Raw genomic sequence first — 17072 nt, 5'->3', positions numbered from 1 at the left:
TTGATCCTTGTTCATTCTTCATCGTTCATTCGTCATTGACCATTGATCCTTGTTCATTCTTCATCGTTTCTTCTTCATTGATCATTGATCCTTGTTCATTCTTCATCGTTCACTCTTCATTGATCATTGATCCTTGTTCATTCTTCATCGTTCATTCGTTATTGACCATTAATCCTTGTTCATTCTTCATCGTTCATTCGTCATTGATCATTGATCCTTGTTCATTCTTCATCGTTCATTCTTCAGTGATCATTGATCCTTGTTCATTCTTCATCATTCATTCTTCAGTGATCATTGATCCTTGTTCATTCTTCATCGTTCATTCTTCAATTATCATTGATCCTTGTTCATTCTTCATCGTTCATTCGTCATTGACCATTGATCATTGTTCATTCTTCATCGTTTCTTCTTCATTGATCATTGATCCTTGTTCATAATTCATCGTTCATTCTTCATTGATCATTGATCCTTGTTCATTCGTTCATTGATCAATGGTTCATTGATCATCGTTCATTCGTCATTGACCATTAATCCTTGTTCATTCTTCATCGTTCATTCTTCATTGATCATTGATCCTTGTTCATTCTTCATCGTTCATTCTTCATTGATCATTGATCCTTGTTCATTCTTCATCGTTCATTCGTCATTGATCATTGATCCTTGTTCATTCTTCGTCGTTCATTCTTCACTGATCATTGATCCTTATTCATTCTTCATCGTTCATTCGTCATTGATCATTGATCCTTGTTCATTCTTCATCGTTCATTCTTCATTGATCATTGATCCTTGTTCATTCTTCATCGTTCATTCGTCATTAATCATTAATCCGTGTTCATTCTTCATCGTTCATTTCTCATTGACCATTAATACTTGTTCATTCTTCATCGTTCATTCTTCATTGATAATTGATCCTTGTTCATTCTTCATCATTCATTCGTCAATAATCATTAATCCTTGTTCATTCTTCATCGTTGATTCGTCATTGAACCATTGATCCTTGTTCATTCTTCATTGATCATTGATCCTTGTTCATTCTTAATCGTTCATTCGTCATTGATCTTTGATCCTTGTTCATTCTTCATCGTTCATTCGTCATTGATCATTGATCCTTGTTCATTCTTCATCGTTCATTCTTCATTGATCATTGATCCTTGTTCATTCTTCATCGTTCATTCTTCATTCTTCATTGATCATTGATCCTTGTTCATTCTTCATCGTTCATTCGTCATTGACCATTAATCCTTGTTCATTCTTGATCGTTCATTCTTCATTGATCATTGATCCTTGTTCATTCTTCATCGTTCATTCTTCATTGATCATTGATCCTTGTTCATTCTTCATCGTTCATTCGTCATTGACCATTGATCCTTGTTCATTCTTCATCGTTTCTTCTTCATTGATCATTGATCCTTGTTCATTCTTCATCGTTCACTCTTCATTGATCATTGATCCTTGTTCATTCTTCATCGTTCATTCGTTATTGACCATTAATCCTTGTTAATTCTTCATCGTTCATTCGTCATTGATCATTGATCCTTGTTCATTCTTCATCATTCATTCTTCAGTGATCATTGATCCTTGTTCATTCTTCATCGTTCATTTGTCATTGAGGATTGATCCTTGTTCATTCTTCATCGTTCATTCTTCATTGATCATTGATCCTTGTTCATTCTTCATCGTTCATTCGTTATTGACCATTGATCCTTGTTCATTCTTCATCGTTCATTCTTCATTGATCATTGATCCTTGTTCATTATTCATCGCTCATTCGTTATTGATCATTGATCCTTGTTCATTATTCATCGTTCGTTCTTCATTGATCATTGATCCTTGTTCATTCATCATCGTTCATTCTTCATTGATCATTCTTCATCGTTCATTCTTCATTGATCATTGCATTCGTCATTGATCATTTATCCTTGTTCATTCTTCGTCGTTCATTCTTCGTTGATCATTGATCCTTGTTCATTCTTCATCGCTCATTCGTCATTGATCATTGATCCTTGTTCATTATTCATCGTTCATTCTTCATTGATCATTGATCCTTGTTCATTCATCATCGTTCATTCTTCATTGATCATTGATCCTTGTTCATTCTTCATCGTTCATTCGTCATTGACCATTGATCCTTGTTCATTCTTCATCGTTTCTTCTTCATTGATCATTGATCCTTATTCATTCTTCATCGTTCACTCTTCATTGATCATTGATCCTTGTTCATTCTTCATCGTTCATTCGTTATTGACCATTAATCCTTGTTCATTCTTCATCGTTCATTCGTCATTGATCATTGATCCTTGTTCATTCTTCATCGCTCATTCGTCATTGATCATTGATCCTTGTTCATTATTCATCGTTCATTCTTCATTGATCATTGATGCTTGTTCATTCATCATCGTTCATTCTTCATTGATCATTCTTCATCGTTCATTCTTCATTGATCATTGCATTCGTCATTGATCATTTATCCTTGTTCATTCTTCATCGTTCATTCTTCGTTGATCATTGATCCTTGTTCATTCTTCATCGCTCATTCGTCATTGATCATTGATCCTTGTTCATTATTCATCGTTCATTCTTCATTGATCATTGATCCTTGTTCATTCATCATCGTTCATTCTTCATTAATCATTGATCCTTGTTCATTCTTCATCGTTCATTCTTCATTGATCATTGATCCTTGTTCATTCTTCATCGTTCATTGGTCATTGACCATTGATCCTTGTTCATTCTTCATCGTTTTTTCTTCATTGATCATTGATCCTTGAATTCTTCATCGTTCATTCTTCATTGATCATTGATCCTTGTTCATTCTTCATCGTTCATTCGTTATTGACCAATAATCCTTGTTCATTCTTCATCGTTCATTCGTCATTGATCATTGATCCTTGTTCATTCTTCATCGTTCATTCTTCATTGATCATTGATCCTTGTTCATTCTTCTTCATTCATTCTTCATTGATGATTGATCCTTGTTCATTCTTCATCGTTCATTCGTCATTGACCATTAATCCTTGTTCATTCTTCATCATTCATTCTTCATTGATCATTGATCCTTATTCATTCTTTATCGTTCATTATTCATTGATCATTGATCCTTGTTCGTTCTTCATCGTTCATTCGTCATTGATCATTGATCCTTGTTCATTCTTTATCGTTCATTCTTCATTGATCATTGATCTTTCTTCATTTTTAATCGTTCATTCGTCATTGATCTTTGATCCTTGTTCATTCTTCATCGTTCATTCGTCATTGATCATTGATCCTTGTTCATTCTTCATCGTTCATTCTTCATTGATCATTGATCCTTGTTCATTCTTCATCGTTCATTCTTCATTCTTCATTGATCATTGATCCTTGTTTATTCTTCATCGTTCATTCGTCATGGACCATTAATCCTTGTTCATTCTTCATCGTTCATTCTTCATTGATCATTGATCCTTGTTCATTCTTCATCGTTCATTCTTCATTGATCATTGATCCTTGTTCATTCTTCATCGTTCATTCGTCATTGACCATTGATCCTTGTTCATTCTTCATCGTTTCTTCTTCATTGATCATTGATCCTTGTTCATACTTCATCGTTCATTCTTCATTGATCATTGATCCTTGTTCATTCGTTCATTGATCAATGGTTCATTGATCATCGTTCATTCATCATTGACCATTAATCCTTGTTCATTCTTCATCGTTCATTCTTCATTGATCATTGATCCTTGTTCATTCTTCATGGTTGATTCGTCATTGAACCATTGATCCTTGTTCATTCTTCATCGTTCATTCTTCATTGATCATTGATCCTTGTTCATTCTTTATCGTTCATTCTTCATTGATCATTGATCCTTGTTCATTCTTAATCGTTCATTCGTCATTGATCTTTGATCCTTGTTCATTCTTCATCGTTCATTCGTCATTGATCATTGATCCTTGTTCATTCTTCATCGTTCATTCTTCATTAATCATTGATCCTTGTTCATTCTTCATCGTTCATTCTTCATTCTTCATTGATCATTGATCCTTGTTCATTCTTCATCGTTCATTCTTCATTGATCATTGATCCTTGTTCATTCTTCATCGTTCATTCGTCATTGACCATTAATCCTTGTTCATTCTTCATCGTTCATTCTTCATTGATCATTGATCCTTGTTCATTCTTCATCGTTCATTCTTCATTGATCATTGATCCTTGTTCATTCTTCATCGTTCATTCGTCATTGACCATTGATCCTTGTTCATTCTTCATCGTTTCTTCTTCATTGATCATTGATCCTTATTCATTCTTCATCGTTCACTCTTCATTGATCATTGATCCTTGTTCATTCTTCATCGTTCATTCGTTATTGACCATTAATCCTTGTTCATTCTTCATCGTTCATTCGTCATTGATCATTGATCCTTGTTCATTCTTCATCGCTCATTCGTCATTGATCATTGATCCTTGTTCATTATTCATCGTTCATTCTTCATTGATCATTGATGCTTGTTCATTCATCATCGTTCATTCTTCATTGATCATTCTTCATCGTTCATTCTTCATTGATCATTGCATTCGTCATTGATCATTTATCCTTGTTCATTCTTCATCGTTCATTCTTCGTTGATCATTGATCCTTGTTCATTCTTCATCGCCCATTCGTCATTGATCATTGATCCTTGTTCATTATTCATCGTTCATTCTTCATTGATCATTGATCCTTGTTCATTCATCATCGTTCATTCTTCATTGATCATTGATCCTTGTTCATTCTTCATCGTTCATTCGTCATTGATCATTGATCCTTGTTCATTCTTCATCGTTCATTCGTCATTGATCATTGATCCTTGTTCATTCTTCATCGTTCATTCTTCATTGATCATTGATCCTTGTTCATTCTTCATCGTTCATTCTTCATTGATCATTGATCCTTGTTCATTCATCATCGTTCATTCTTCATTGATCATTGATCCTTGTTCATTCTTCATCGTTCATTCTTCATTGATCATTGATCCTTGTTCATTCTTCATCGTTCATTGGTCATTGACCATTGATCCTTGTTCATTCTTCATCGTTTTTTCTTCATTGATCATTGATCCTAGAATTCTTCATCGTTCATTCTTCATTGATCATTGATCCTTGTTCATTCTTCATCGTTCATTCGTTATTGACCAATAATCCTTGTTCATTCTTCATCGTTCATTCGTCATTGATCATTGATCCTTGTTCATTCTTCATCGTTCATTCTTCATTGATCATTGATCCTTATTCATTCTTCTTCATTCATTCTTCATTGATGATTGATCCTTGTTCATTCTTCATCGTTCATTCGTCATTGACCATTAATCCTTGTTCATTCTTCATCATTCATTCTTCATTGATCATTGATCCTTATTCATTCTTTATCGTTCATTATTCATTGATCATTGATCCTTGTTCGTTCTTCATCGTTCATTCGTCATTGATCATTGATCCTTGTTCATTCTTTATCGTTCATTCTTCATTGATCATTGATCTTTCTTCATTTTTAATCGTTCATTCGTCATTGATCTTTGATCCTTGTTCATTCTTCATCGTTCATTCGTCATTGATCATTGATCCTTGTTCATTCTTCATCGTTCATTCTTCATTAATCATTGATCCTTGTTCATTCTTCATCGTTCATTCTTCATTCTTCATTGATCATTGATCCTTGTTCATTCTTCATCGTTCATTCTTCATTGATCATTGATCCTTGTTCATTCTTCATCGTTCATTCGTCATTGACCATTAATCCTTGTTCATTCTTCATCGTTCATTCTTCATTGATCATTGATCCTTGTTCATTCTTCATCGTTCATTCTTCATTGATCATTGATCCTTGTTCATTCTTCATCGTTCATTCGTCATTGACCATTGATCCTTGTTCATTCTTCATCGTTTCTTCTTCATTGATCATTGATCCTTATTCATTCTTCATCGTTCACTCTTCATTGATCATTGATCCTTGTTCATTCTTCATCGTTCATTCGTTATTGACCATTAATCCTTGTTCATTCTTCATCGTTCATTCGTCATTGATCATTGATCCTTGTTCATTCTTCATCGCTCATTCGTCATTGATCATTGATCCTTGTTCATTATTCATCGTTCATTCTTCATTGATCATTGATGCTTGTTCATTCATCATCGTTCATTCTTCATTGATCATTCTTCATCGTTCATTCTTCATTGATCATTGCATTCGTCATTGATCATTTATCCTTGTTCATTCTTCATCGTTCATTCTTCGTTGATCATTGATCCTTGTTCATTCTTCATCGCTCATTCGTCATTGATCATTGATCCTTGTTCATTATTCATCGTTCATTCTTCATTGATCATTGATCCTTGTTCATTCGTCATCGTTCATTCTTCATTGATCATTGATCCTTGTTCATTCTTCATCGTTCATTCTTCATTGATCATTGATCCTTGTTCATTCTTCATCGTTCATTGGTCATTGACCATTGATCCTTGTTCATTCTTCATCGTTTTTTCTTCATTGATCATTGATCCTTGAATTCTTCATCTTTCATTCTTCATTGATCATTGATCCTTGTTCATTCTTCATCGTTCATTCGTCATTGACCAATAATCCTTGTTCATTCTTCATCGTTCATTCGTCATTGATCATTGATCCTTGTTCATTCTTCATCGTTCATTCTTCATTGATCATTGATCCTTGTTCATTCTTCTTCATTCATTCTTCATTGATGATTGATCCTTGTTCATTCTTCATCGTTCATTCGTCATTGACCATTAATCCTTGTTCATTCTTCATCATTCATTCTTCATTGATCATTGATCCTTATTCATTCTTTATCGTTCATTATTCATTGATCATTGATCCTTGTTCGTTCTTCATCGTTCATTCGTCATTGATCATTGATCCTTGTTCATTCTTTATCGTTCATTCTTCATTGATCATTGATCTTTCTTCATTTTTAATCGTTCATTCGTCATTGATCTTTGATCCTTGTTCATTCTTCATCGTTCATTCGTCATTGATCATTGATCCTTGTTCATTCTTCATCGTTCATTCTTCATTGATCATTGATCCTTGTTCATTCTTCATCGTTCATTCTTCATTCTTCATTGATCATTGATCCTTGTTTATTCTTCATCGTTTATTCGTCATGGACCATTAATCCTTGTTCATTCTTCATCGTTCATTCTTCATTGATCATTGATCCTTGTTCATTCTTCATCGTTCATTCGTCATTGACCATTGATCCTTGTTCATTCTTCATCGTTTCTTCTTCATTGATCATTGATCCTTGTTCATACTTCATCGTTCATTCTTCATTGATCATTGATCCTTGTTCATTCTACATGGTTGATTCGTCATTGAACCATTGATCCTTGTTCATTCTTCATCGTTCATTCTTCATTGATCATTGATCCTTGTTCATTCTTTATCGTTCATTCTTCATTGATCATTGATCCTTGTTCATTCTTAATCGTTCATTCGTCATTGATCTTTGATCCTTGTTCATTCTTCATCGTTCATTCGTCATTGATCATTGATCCTTGTTCATTCTTCATCGTTCATTCTTCATTAATCATTGATCCTTGTTCATTCTTCATCGTTCATTCTTCATTCTTCATTGATCATTGATCCTTGTTCATTCTTCATCGTTCATTCGTTATTGACCATTAATCCTTGTTCATTCTTCATCGTTCATTCGTCATTGATCATTGATCCTTATTCATTCTTCATCGTTCATTCTTCATTGATCATTGATCCTTGTTCATTCTTCAGCATTCATTCTTCATTGATCATTGATCCTTGTTCATTCTTCATCGTTCATTCGTCATTGATCATTAATCCTTGTTCATTCTTCATCGTTCATTCTTCATTGATCATTGATCCTCGTTAATTCTTCATCATTCATTCGTCATTGATCATTGATCCTTGTTCATTCTTCATCGTTCATTCTTCATTGATCATTGATCCTTGTTCATTCTTCATCGTTCATTCGTCATTGATCATTGATCCTTGTTCATTCTTCGTCGTTCATTCTTCACTGATCATTGATCCTTATTCATTCTTCATCGTTCATTCGTCATTGATCATTGATCCTTGTTCATTCTTCATCGTTCATTCTTCATTGATCATTGATCCTTGTTCATTCTTCATCGTTCATTCGTCATTAATCATTAATCCTTGTTCATTCTTCATCGTTCATTTCTCATTGACCATTAATACTTGTTCATTCTTCATCGTTCATTCTTCATTGATAATTGATCCTTGTTCATTCTTCATCATTCATTCGTCAATAATCATTAATCCTTGTTCATTCTTCATCGTTGATTCGTCATTGAACCATTGATCCTTGTTCATTCTTCATTGATCATTGATCCTTGTTCATTCTTAATCGTTCATTCGTCATTGATCTTTGATCCTTGTTCATTCTTCATCGTTCATTCGTCATTGATCATTGATCCTTGTTCATTCTTCATCGTTCATTCTTCATTGATCATTGATCCTTGTTCATTCTTCATCGTTCATTCTTCATTCTTCATTGATCATTGATTCTTGTTCATTCTTCATCGTTCATTCGTCATTGACCATTAATTCTTGTTCATTCTTCATCGTTCATTCTTCATTGATCATTGATCCTTGTTCATTCTTCATCGTTCATTCTTCATTGATCATTGATCCTTGTTCATTCTTCATCGTTCATTCGTCATTGACCATTGAGCCTTGTTCATTCTTCATCGTTTCTTCTTCATTGATCATTGATCCTTGTTCATTCTTCATCGTTCACTTTTCATTGATCATTGATCCTTGTTCATTCGTTCATTGATCAATGGTTCATTGATCATCGTTCATTCGTCATTGACCATTAATCCTTGTTCATTCTTCATCGTTCATTCTTCATTGATCATTGATCCTTGTTCATTCTACATGGTTGATTCGTCATTGAACCATTGATCCTTGTTCATTCTTCATCGTTCATTCTTCATTGATCATTGATCCTTGTTCATTCTTTATCGTTCATTCTTCATTGATCATTGATCCTTGTTCATTCTTAATCGTTCATTCGTCATTGATCTTTGATCCTTGTTCATTCTTCATCGTTCATTCGTCATTGATCATTGATCCTTGTTCATTCTTCATCGTTCATTCTTCATTAATCATTGATCCTTGTTCATTCTTCATCGTTCATTCTTCATTCTTCATTGATCATTGATCCTTGTTCATTCTTCATCGTTCATTCGTTATTGACCATTAATCCTTGTTCATTCTTCATCGTTCATTCGTCATTGATCATTGATCCTTGTTCATTCTTCATCGTTCATTCTTCATTGATCATTGATCCTTGTTCATTCTTCAGCATTCATTCTTCATTGATCATTGATCCTTGTTCATTCTTCATCGTTCATTCGTCATTGATCATTAATCCTTGTTCATTCTTCATCGTTCATTCTTCATTGATCATTGATCCTTGTTAATTCTTCATCATTCATTCGTCATTGATCATTGATCCTTGTTCATTCTTCATCGTTCATTCTTCATTGATCATTGATCCTTGTTCATTCTTCATCGTTCATTCGTCATTGATCATTGATCCTTGTTCATTCTTCGTCGTTCATTCTTCACTGATCATTGATCCTTATTCATTCTTCATCGTTCATTCGTCATTGATCATTGATCCTTGTTCATTCTTCATCGTTCATTCTTCATTGATCATTGATCCTTGTTCATTCTTCATCGTTCATTCGTCATTAATCATTAATCCTTGTTCATTCTTCATCGTTCATTTCTCATTGACCATTAATACTTGTTCATTCTTCATCGTTCATTCTTCATTGATAATTGATCCTTGTTCATTCTTCATCATTCATTCGTCAATAATCATTAATCCTTGTTCATTCTTCATCGTTGATTCGTCATTGAACCATTGATCCTTGTTCATTCTTCATTGATCATTGATCCTTGTTCATTCTTAATCGTTCATTCGTCATTGATCTTTGATCCTTGTTCATTCTTCATCGTTCATTCGTCATTGATCATTGATCCTTGTTCATTCTTCATCGTTCATTCTTCATTGATCATTGATCCTTGTTCATTCTTCATCGTTCATTCTTCATTCTTCATTGATCATTGATTCTTGTTCATTCTTCATCGTTCATTCGTCATTGACCATTAATTCTTGTTCATTCTTCATCGTTCATTCTTCATTGATCATTGATCCTTGTTCATTCTTCATCGTTCATTCTTCATTGATCATTGATCCTTGTTCATTCTTCATCGTTCATTCGTCATTGACCATTGAGCCTTGTTCATTCTTCATCGTTTCTTCTTCATTGATCATTGATCCTTGTTCATTCTTCATCGTTCACTTTTCATTGATCATTGATCCTTGTTCATTCGTTCATTGATCAATGGTTCATTGATCATCGTTCATTCGTCATTGACCATTAATCCTTGTTCATTCTTCATCGTTCATTCTTCATTGATCATTGATCCTTGTTCATTCTACATGGTTGATTCGTCATTGAACCATTGATCCTTGTTCATTCTTCATCGTTCATTCTTCATTGATCATTGATCCTTGTTCATTCTTTATCGTTCATTCTTCATTGATCATTGATCCTTGTTCATTCTTAATCGTTCATTCGTCATTGATCTTTGATCCTTGTTCATTCTTCATCGTTCATTCGTCATTGATCATTGATCCTTGTTCATTCTTCATCGTTCATTCTTCATTAATCATTGATCCTTGTTCATTCTTCATCGTTCATTCTTCATTCTTCATTGATCATTGATCCTTGTTCATTCTTCATCGTTCATTCGTTATTGACCATTAATCCTTGTTCATTCTTCATCGTTCATTCGTCATTGATCATTGATCCTTGTTCATTCTTCATCGTTCATTCTTCATTGATCATTGATCCTTGTTCATTCTTCAGCATTCATTCTTCATTGATCATTGATCCTTGTTCATTCTTCATCGTTCATTCGTCATTGATCATTAATCCTTGTTCATTCTTCATCGTTCATTCTTCATTGATCATTGATCCTTGTTAATTCTTCATCATTCATTCGTCATTGATCATTGATCCTTGTTCATTCTTCATCGTTCATTCTTCATTGATCATTGATCCTTGTTCATTCTTCATCGTTCATTCGTCATTGATCATTGATCCTTGTTCATTCTTCGTCGTTCATTCTTCACTGATCATTGATCCTTATTCATTCTTCATCGTTCATTCGTCATTGATCATTGATCCTTGTTCATTCTTCATCGTTCATTCTTCATTGATCATTGATCCTTGTTCATTCTTCATCGTTCATTCGTCATTAATCATTAATCCTTGTTCATTCTTCATCGTTCATTTCTCATTGACCATTAATACTTGTTCATTCTTCATCGTTCATTCTTCATTGATAATTGATCCTTGTTCATTCTTCATCATTCATTCGTCAATAATCATTAATCCTTGTTCATTCTTCATCGTTGATTCGTCATTGAACCATTGATCCTTGTTCATTCTTCATTGATCATTGATCCTTGTTCATTCTTAATCGTTCATTCGTCATTGATCTTTGATCCTTGTTCATTCTTCATCGTTCATTCGTCATTGATCATTGATCCTTGTTCATTCTTCATCGTTCATTCTTCATTGATCATTGATCCTTGTTCATTCTTCATCGTTCATTCTTCATTCTTCATTGATCATTGATTCTTGTTCATTCTTCATCGTTCATTCGTCATTGACCATTAATTCTTGTTCATTCTTCATCGTTCATTCTTCATTGATCATTGATCCTTGTTCATTCTTCATCGTTCATTCTTCATTGATCATTGATCCTTGTTCATTCTTCATCGTTCATTCGTCATTGACCATTGAGCCTTGTTCATTCTTCATCGTTTCTTCTTCATTGATCATTGATCCTTGTTCATTCTTCATCGTTCACTTTTCATTGATCATTGATCCTTGTTCATTCTTCATCGTTCATTCGTTATTGACCATTAATCCTTGTTCATTCTTCATCGTTCATTCGTCATTGATCATTGATCCTTGTTCATTCTTCATCGTTCATTCTTCATTGATCATTGATCCTTGTTCATTCTTCATCATTCATTCTTCAGTGATCATTGATCCTTGTACATTCTTCATCGTTCATTCGTCATTGAGGATTGATCTTTGTTCATTCTTCATCGTTCATTCTTCATTGATCATTGATCCTTGTTCATTCTTCATCGTTCATTCGTCATTGACCATTGATCCTTGTTCATTCTTCATCGTTCATTCTTCATTGATCATTGATCCTTGTTCATTCTTCATCGCTCATTCGTCATTGATCATTGATCCTTGTTCATTATTCATCGTTCATTCTTCATTGATCATTGATCCTTGTTCATTCTTCATCGTTCATTCTTCATTGATCATTCTTCATCGTTCATTCTTCATTGATCATTGCATTCGTCATTGATCATTTGTCCTTGTTCATTCTTCATCGTTCATTCTTCGTTGATCATTGATCCTTGTTCATTCTTCATCGCTCATTCGTCATTGATCATTGATCCTTGTTCATTTATCATCGTTCATTCTTCATTGATCATTGATCCTTGTTCATTCTTCATCGTTCATTCTTCATTGATCATTGATCCTTGTTCATTCTTCATCGTTCATTGGTCATTGACCATTGATCCTTGTTCATTCTTCATCGTTTTTTCTTCATTGATCATTGATCCTTGAATTCTTCATCGTTCATTCTTCATTGATCATTGATCCTTGTTCATTCTTCATCGTTCATTCGTCCTTGTTCATTCTTCATCGTTCATTCGTCATTGATCATTGATCCTTGTTCATTCTTCATCGTTCATTCTTCATTGATCATTGATCCTTGTTCATTCTTCTTCATTCTTTCTTCATTAATGATTGATCCTTGTTCATTCTTCATCGTTCCTTCGTCATTGACCACTAATCCTTGTTCATTCTTCATCATTCATTCTTCATTGATCATTGATCCTTATTCATTCTTTATCGTTCATTATTCATTGATCATTGATCCTTGTTCGTTCTTCATCGTTCATTCGTCATTCATCGTTGATCCTTGTTCATTCTTCATCGTTCATTCTTCATTGATCATTGATCCTTGTTCATTTTTCATCGTTCATTCGTCATTGATCATTGATCCTTGTTCATTCTTCATCGTTCATTCTTCATGGATCATTGATCCTTGTTCATTCTTCATCGTTCATTCTTCATTGATCATTGATCCTTGTTCATTCTTCATCGTTCATTCTTCATTGATCATTGATCCTTGTTTATTCTTCATCGTTCATTCGTTATTGACCATTAATCCTTGTTCATTCTTCATCGTTCATTCGTCATTGATCATTGATCCTTGTTCATTCTTCATCGTTCATTCTTCATTGATCATTGATCCTTGTTCATTCTTCATCATTCATTCTTCATTGATCATTGATCCTTGTTCATTCTTCATCGTTCATTCGTCATTGATCATTGATCCTTGTTCATTCTTCATCGTTCATTCTTCATTGATCATTGATCCTTGTTTATTCTTCATCGTTCATTCGTCATTGATCATTGATCCTTGTTCATTCTTCATCGTTCATTCTTCATTGATCATTGATCCTTGTTCATTCTTCATCGTTCATTTGTCATTGATCATTGATCCTTGTTCATTCTTCGTCGTTCATTCTTCACTGATCATTGATCCTTATTCATTCTTCATCGTTCATTTTTCATTGATCATTGATCCTTGTTCATTCTTCATCGTTCATTCTTCATTGATCATTGATCCTTGTTCATTCTTCATCGTTCATTCGTCATTAATCATTAATCCTTGTTCATTCTTCATCGTTCATTTCTCATTGACCATTAATACTTGTTCATTCTTCATCGTTCATTCTTCATTGATAATTGATCCTTGTTCATTCTTCATCATTCATTCGTCAATAATCATTAATCCTTGTTCATTCTTCATCGTTGATTCGTCATTGAACCATTGATCCTTGATCATTCTTCATTGATCATTGATCCTTGTTCATTCTTAATCGTTCATTCGTCATTGATCTTTGATCCTTGTTCATTCTTCATCGTTCATTCGTCATTGATCTTTGATCCTTGTTCATTCTTCATCGTTCATTCTTCATTGATCATTGATCCTTGTTCATTCTTCATCGTTCATTCTTCATTCTTCATTGATCATTGATCCTTGTTCATTCTTAATCGTTCATTCGTCATTGACCATTAATCCTTGTTCATTCTTCATCGTTCATTCTTCATTGATCATTGATCCTTGTTCATTCTTCATCGTTCATTCTTCATTGATCATTGATCCTTGTTCATTCTTCATCGTTCATTCGTCATTGACCATTGATCCTTGTTCATTCTTCATCGTTTCTTCTTCATTGATCATTGATCCTTGTTCATTCTTCATCGTTCACTCTTCATTGATCATTGATCCTTGTTCATTCTTCATCGTTCATTCGTTATTGACCATTAATCCTTGTTCATTCTTCATCGTTCATTCGTCATTGATCATTGATCCTTGTTCATTCTTCATCGTTCATTCTTCAGTGATCATTGATCCTTGTTCATTCTTCATCATTCATTCTTCAGTGATCATTGATCCTTGTTCATTCTTCATCGTTCATTCTTCATTGATCATTGATCCTTGTTCATTCTTCATCGTTCATTCGTCATTGACCATTGATCATTGTTCATTCTTCATCGTTTCTTCTTCATTGATCATTGATCCTTGTTCATAATTCATCGTTCATTCTTCATTGATCATTGATCCTTGTTCATTCGTTCATTGATCAATGGTTCATTGATCATCGTTCATTCGTCATTGACCATTAATCCTTGTTCATTCTTCATCGTTCATTCTTCATTGATCATTGATCCTTGTTCATTCTTCATCGTTCATTCTTCATTGATCATTGATCCTTGTTCATTCTTCATCGTTCATTCGTCATTGATCATTGATCCTTGTTCATTCTTCGTCGTTCATTCTTCACTGATCATTGATCCTTATTCATTCTTCATCGTTCATTCGTCATTGATCATTGATCCTTGTTCATTCTTCATCGTTCATTCTTCATTGATCATTGATCCTTGTTCATTCTTCATCGTTCATTCGTCATTAATCATTAATCCGTGTTCATTCTTCATCGTTCATTTCTCATTGACCATTAATACTTGTTCATTCTTCATCGTTCATTCTTCATTGATAATTGATCCTTGTTCATTCTTCATCATTCATTCGTCAATAATCATTAATCCTTGTTCATTCTTCATCGTTGATTCGTCATTGAACCATTGATCCTTGTTCATTCTTCATTGATCATTGATCCTTGTTCATTCTTAATCGTTCATTCGTCATTGATCTTTGATCCTTGTTCATTCTTCATCGTTCATTCGTCATTGATCATTGATCCTTGTTCATTCTTCATCGTTCATTCTTCATTGATCATTGATCCTTGTTCATTCTTCATCGTTCATTCTTCATTCTTCATTGATCATTGATCCTTGTTCATTCTTCATCGTTCATTCGTCATTGACCATTAATCCTTGTTCATTCTTGATCGTTCATTCTTCATTGATCATTGATCCTTGTTCATTCTTCATCGTTCATTCTTCATTGATCATTGATCCTTGTTCATTCTTCATCGTTCATTCGTCATTGACCATTGATCCTTGTTCATTCTTCATCGTTTCTTCTTCATTGATCATTGATCCTTGTTCATTCTTCATCGTTCACTCTTCATTGATCATTGATCCTTGTTCATTCTTCATCGTTCATTCGTTATTGACCATTAATCCTTGTTCATTCTTCATCGTTCATTCGTCATTGATCATTGATCCTTGTTCATTCTTCATCGTTCATTCGTCATTGATCATTGATCCTTGTTCATTCTTCATCGTTCATTCTTCATTGATCATTGATCCTTGTTCATTCTTCATCGTTCATTCGTCATTAATCATTAATCCTTGTTCATTCTTCATCGTTCATTTCTCATTGACCATTAATACTTGTTCATTCTTCATCGTTCATTCTTCATTGATAATTGATCCTTGTTCATTCTTCATCATTCATTCGTCAATAATCATTAATCCTTGTTCATTCTTCATCGTTGATTCGTCATTGAACCATTGATCCTTGTTCATTCTTCATTGATCATTGATCCTTGTTCATTCTTAATCGTTCATTCGTCATTGATCTTTGATCCTTGTTCATTCTTCATCGTTCATTCGTCATTGATCATTGATCCTTGTTCATTCTTCATCGTTCATTCTTCATTGATCATTGATCCTTGTTCATTCTTCATCGTTCATTCTTCATTCTTCATTGATCATTGATTCTTGTTCATTCTTCATCGTTCATTCGTCATTGACCATTAATTCTTGTTCATTCTTCATCGTTCATTCTTCATTGATCATTGATCCTTGTTCATTCTTCATCGTTCATTCTTCATTGATCATTGATCCTTGTTCATTCTTCATCGTTCATTCGTCATTGACCATTGAGCCTTGTTCATTCTTCATCGTTTCTTCTTCATTGATCATTGATCCTTGTTCATTCTTCATCGTTCACTTTTCATTGATCATTGATCCTTGTTCATTCTTCATCGTTCATTCGTTATTGACCATTAATCCTTGTTCATTCTTCATCGTTCATTCGTCATTGATCATTGATCCTTGTTCATTCTTCATCGTTCATTCTTCATTGATCATTGATCCTTGTTCATTCTTCATCATTCATTCTTCAGTGATCATTGATCCTTGTTCATTCTTCATCGTTCATTCGTCATTGAGGATTGATCTTTGTTCATTCTTCATCGTTCATTCTTCATTGATCATTGATCCTTGTTCATTCTTCATCGTTCATTCGTCATTGACCATTGATCCTTGTTCATTCTTCATCGTTCATTCTTCATTGATCATTGATCCTTGTTCATTCTTCATCGCTCATTCGTCATTGATCATTGATCCTTGTTCATTATTCCTCGTTCATTCTTCATTGATCATTGATCCTTGTTCATTCATCATCGTTCATTCTTCATTGATCATTCTTCATCGTTCATTC

Source organism: Amaranthus tricolor, chromosome 3 (assembly GCF_026212465.1).
Source record: "Amaranthus tricolor cultivar Red isolate AtriRed21 chromosome 3, ASM2621246v1, whole genome shotgun sequence".
NCBI lineage: Eukaryota > Viridiplantae > Streptophyta > Magnoliopsida > Caryophyllales > Amaranthaceae > Amaranthus > Amaranthus tricolor.
This window is presented reverse-complemented; position numbering follows the sequence as displayed.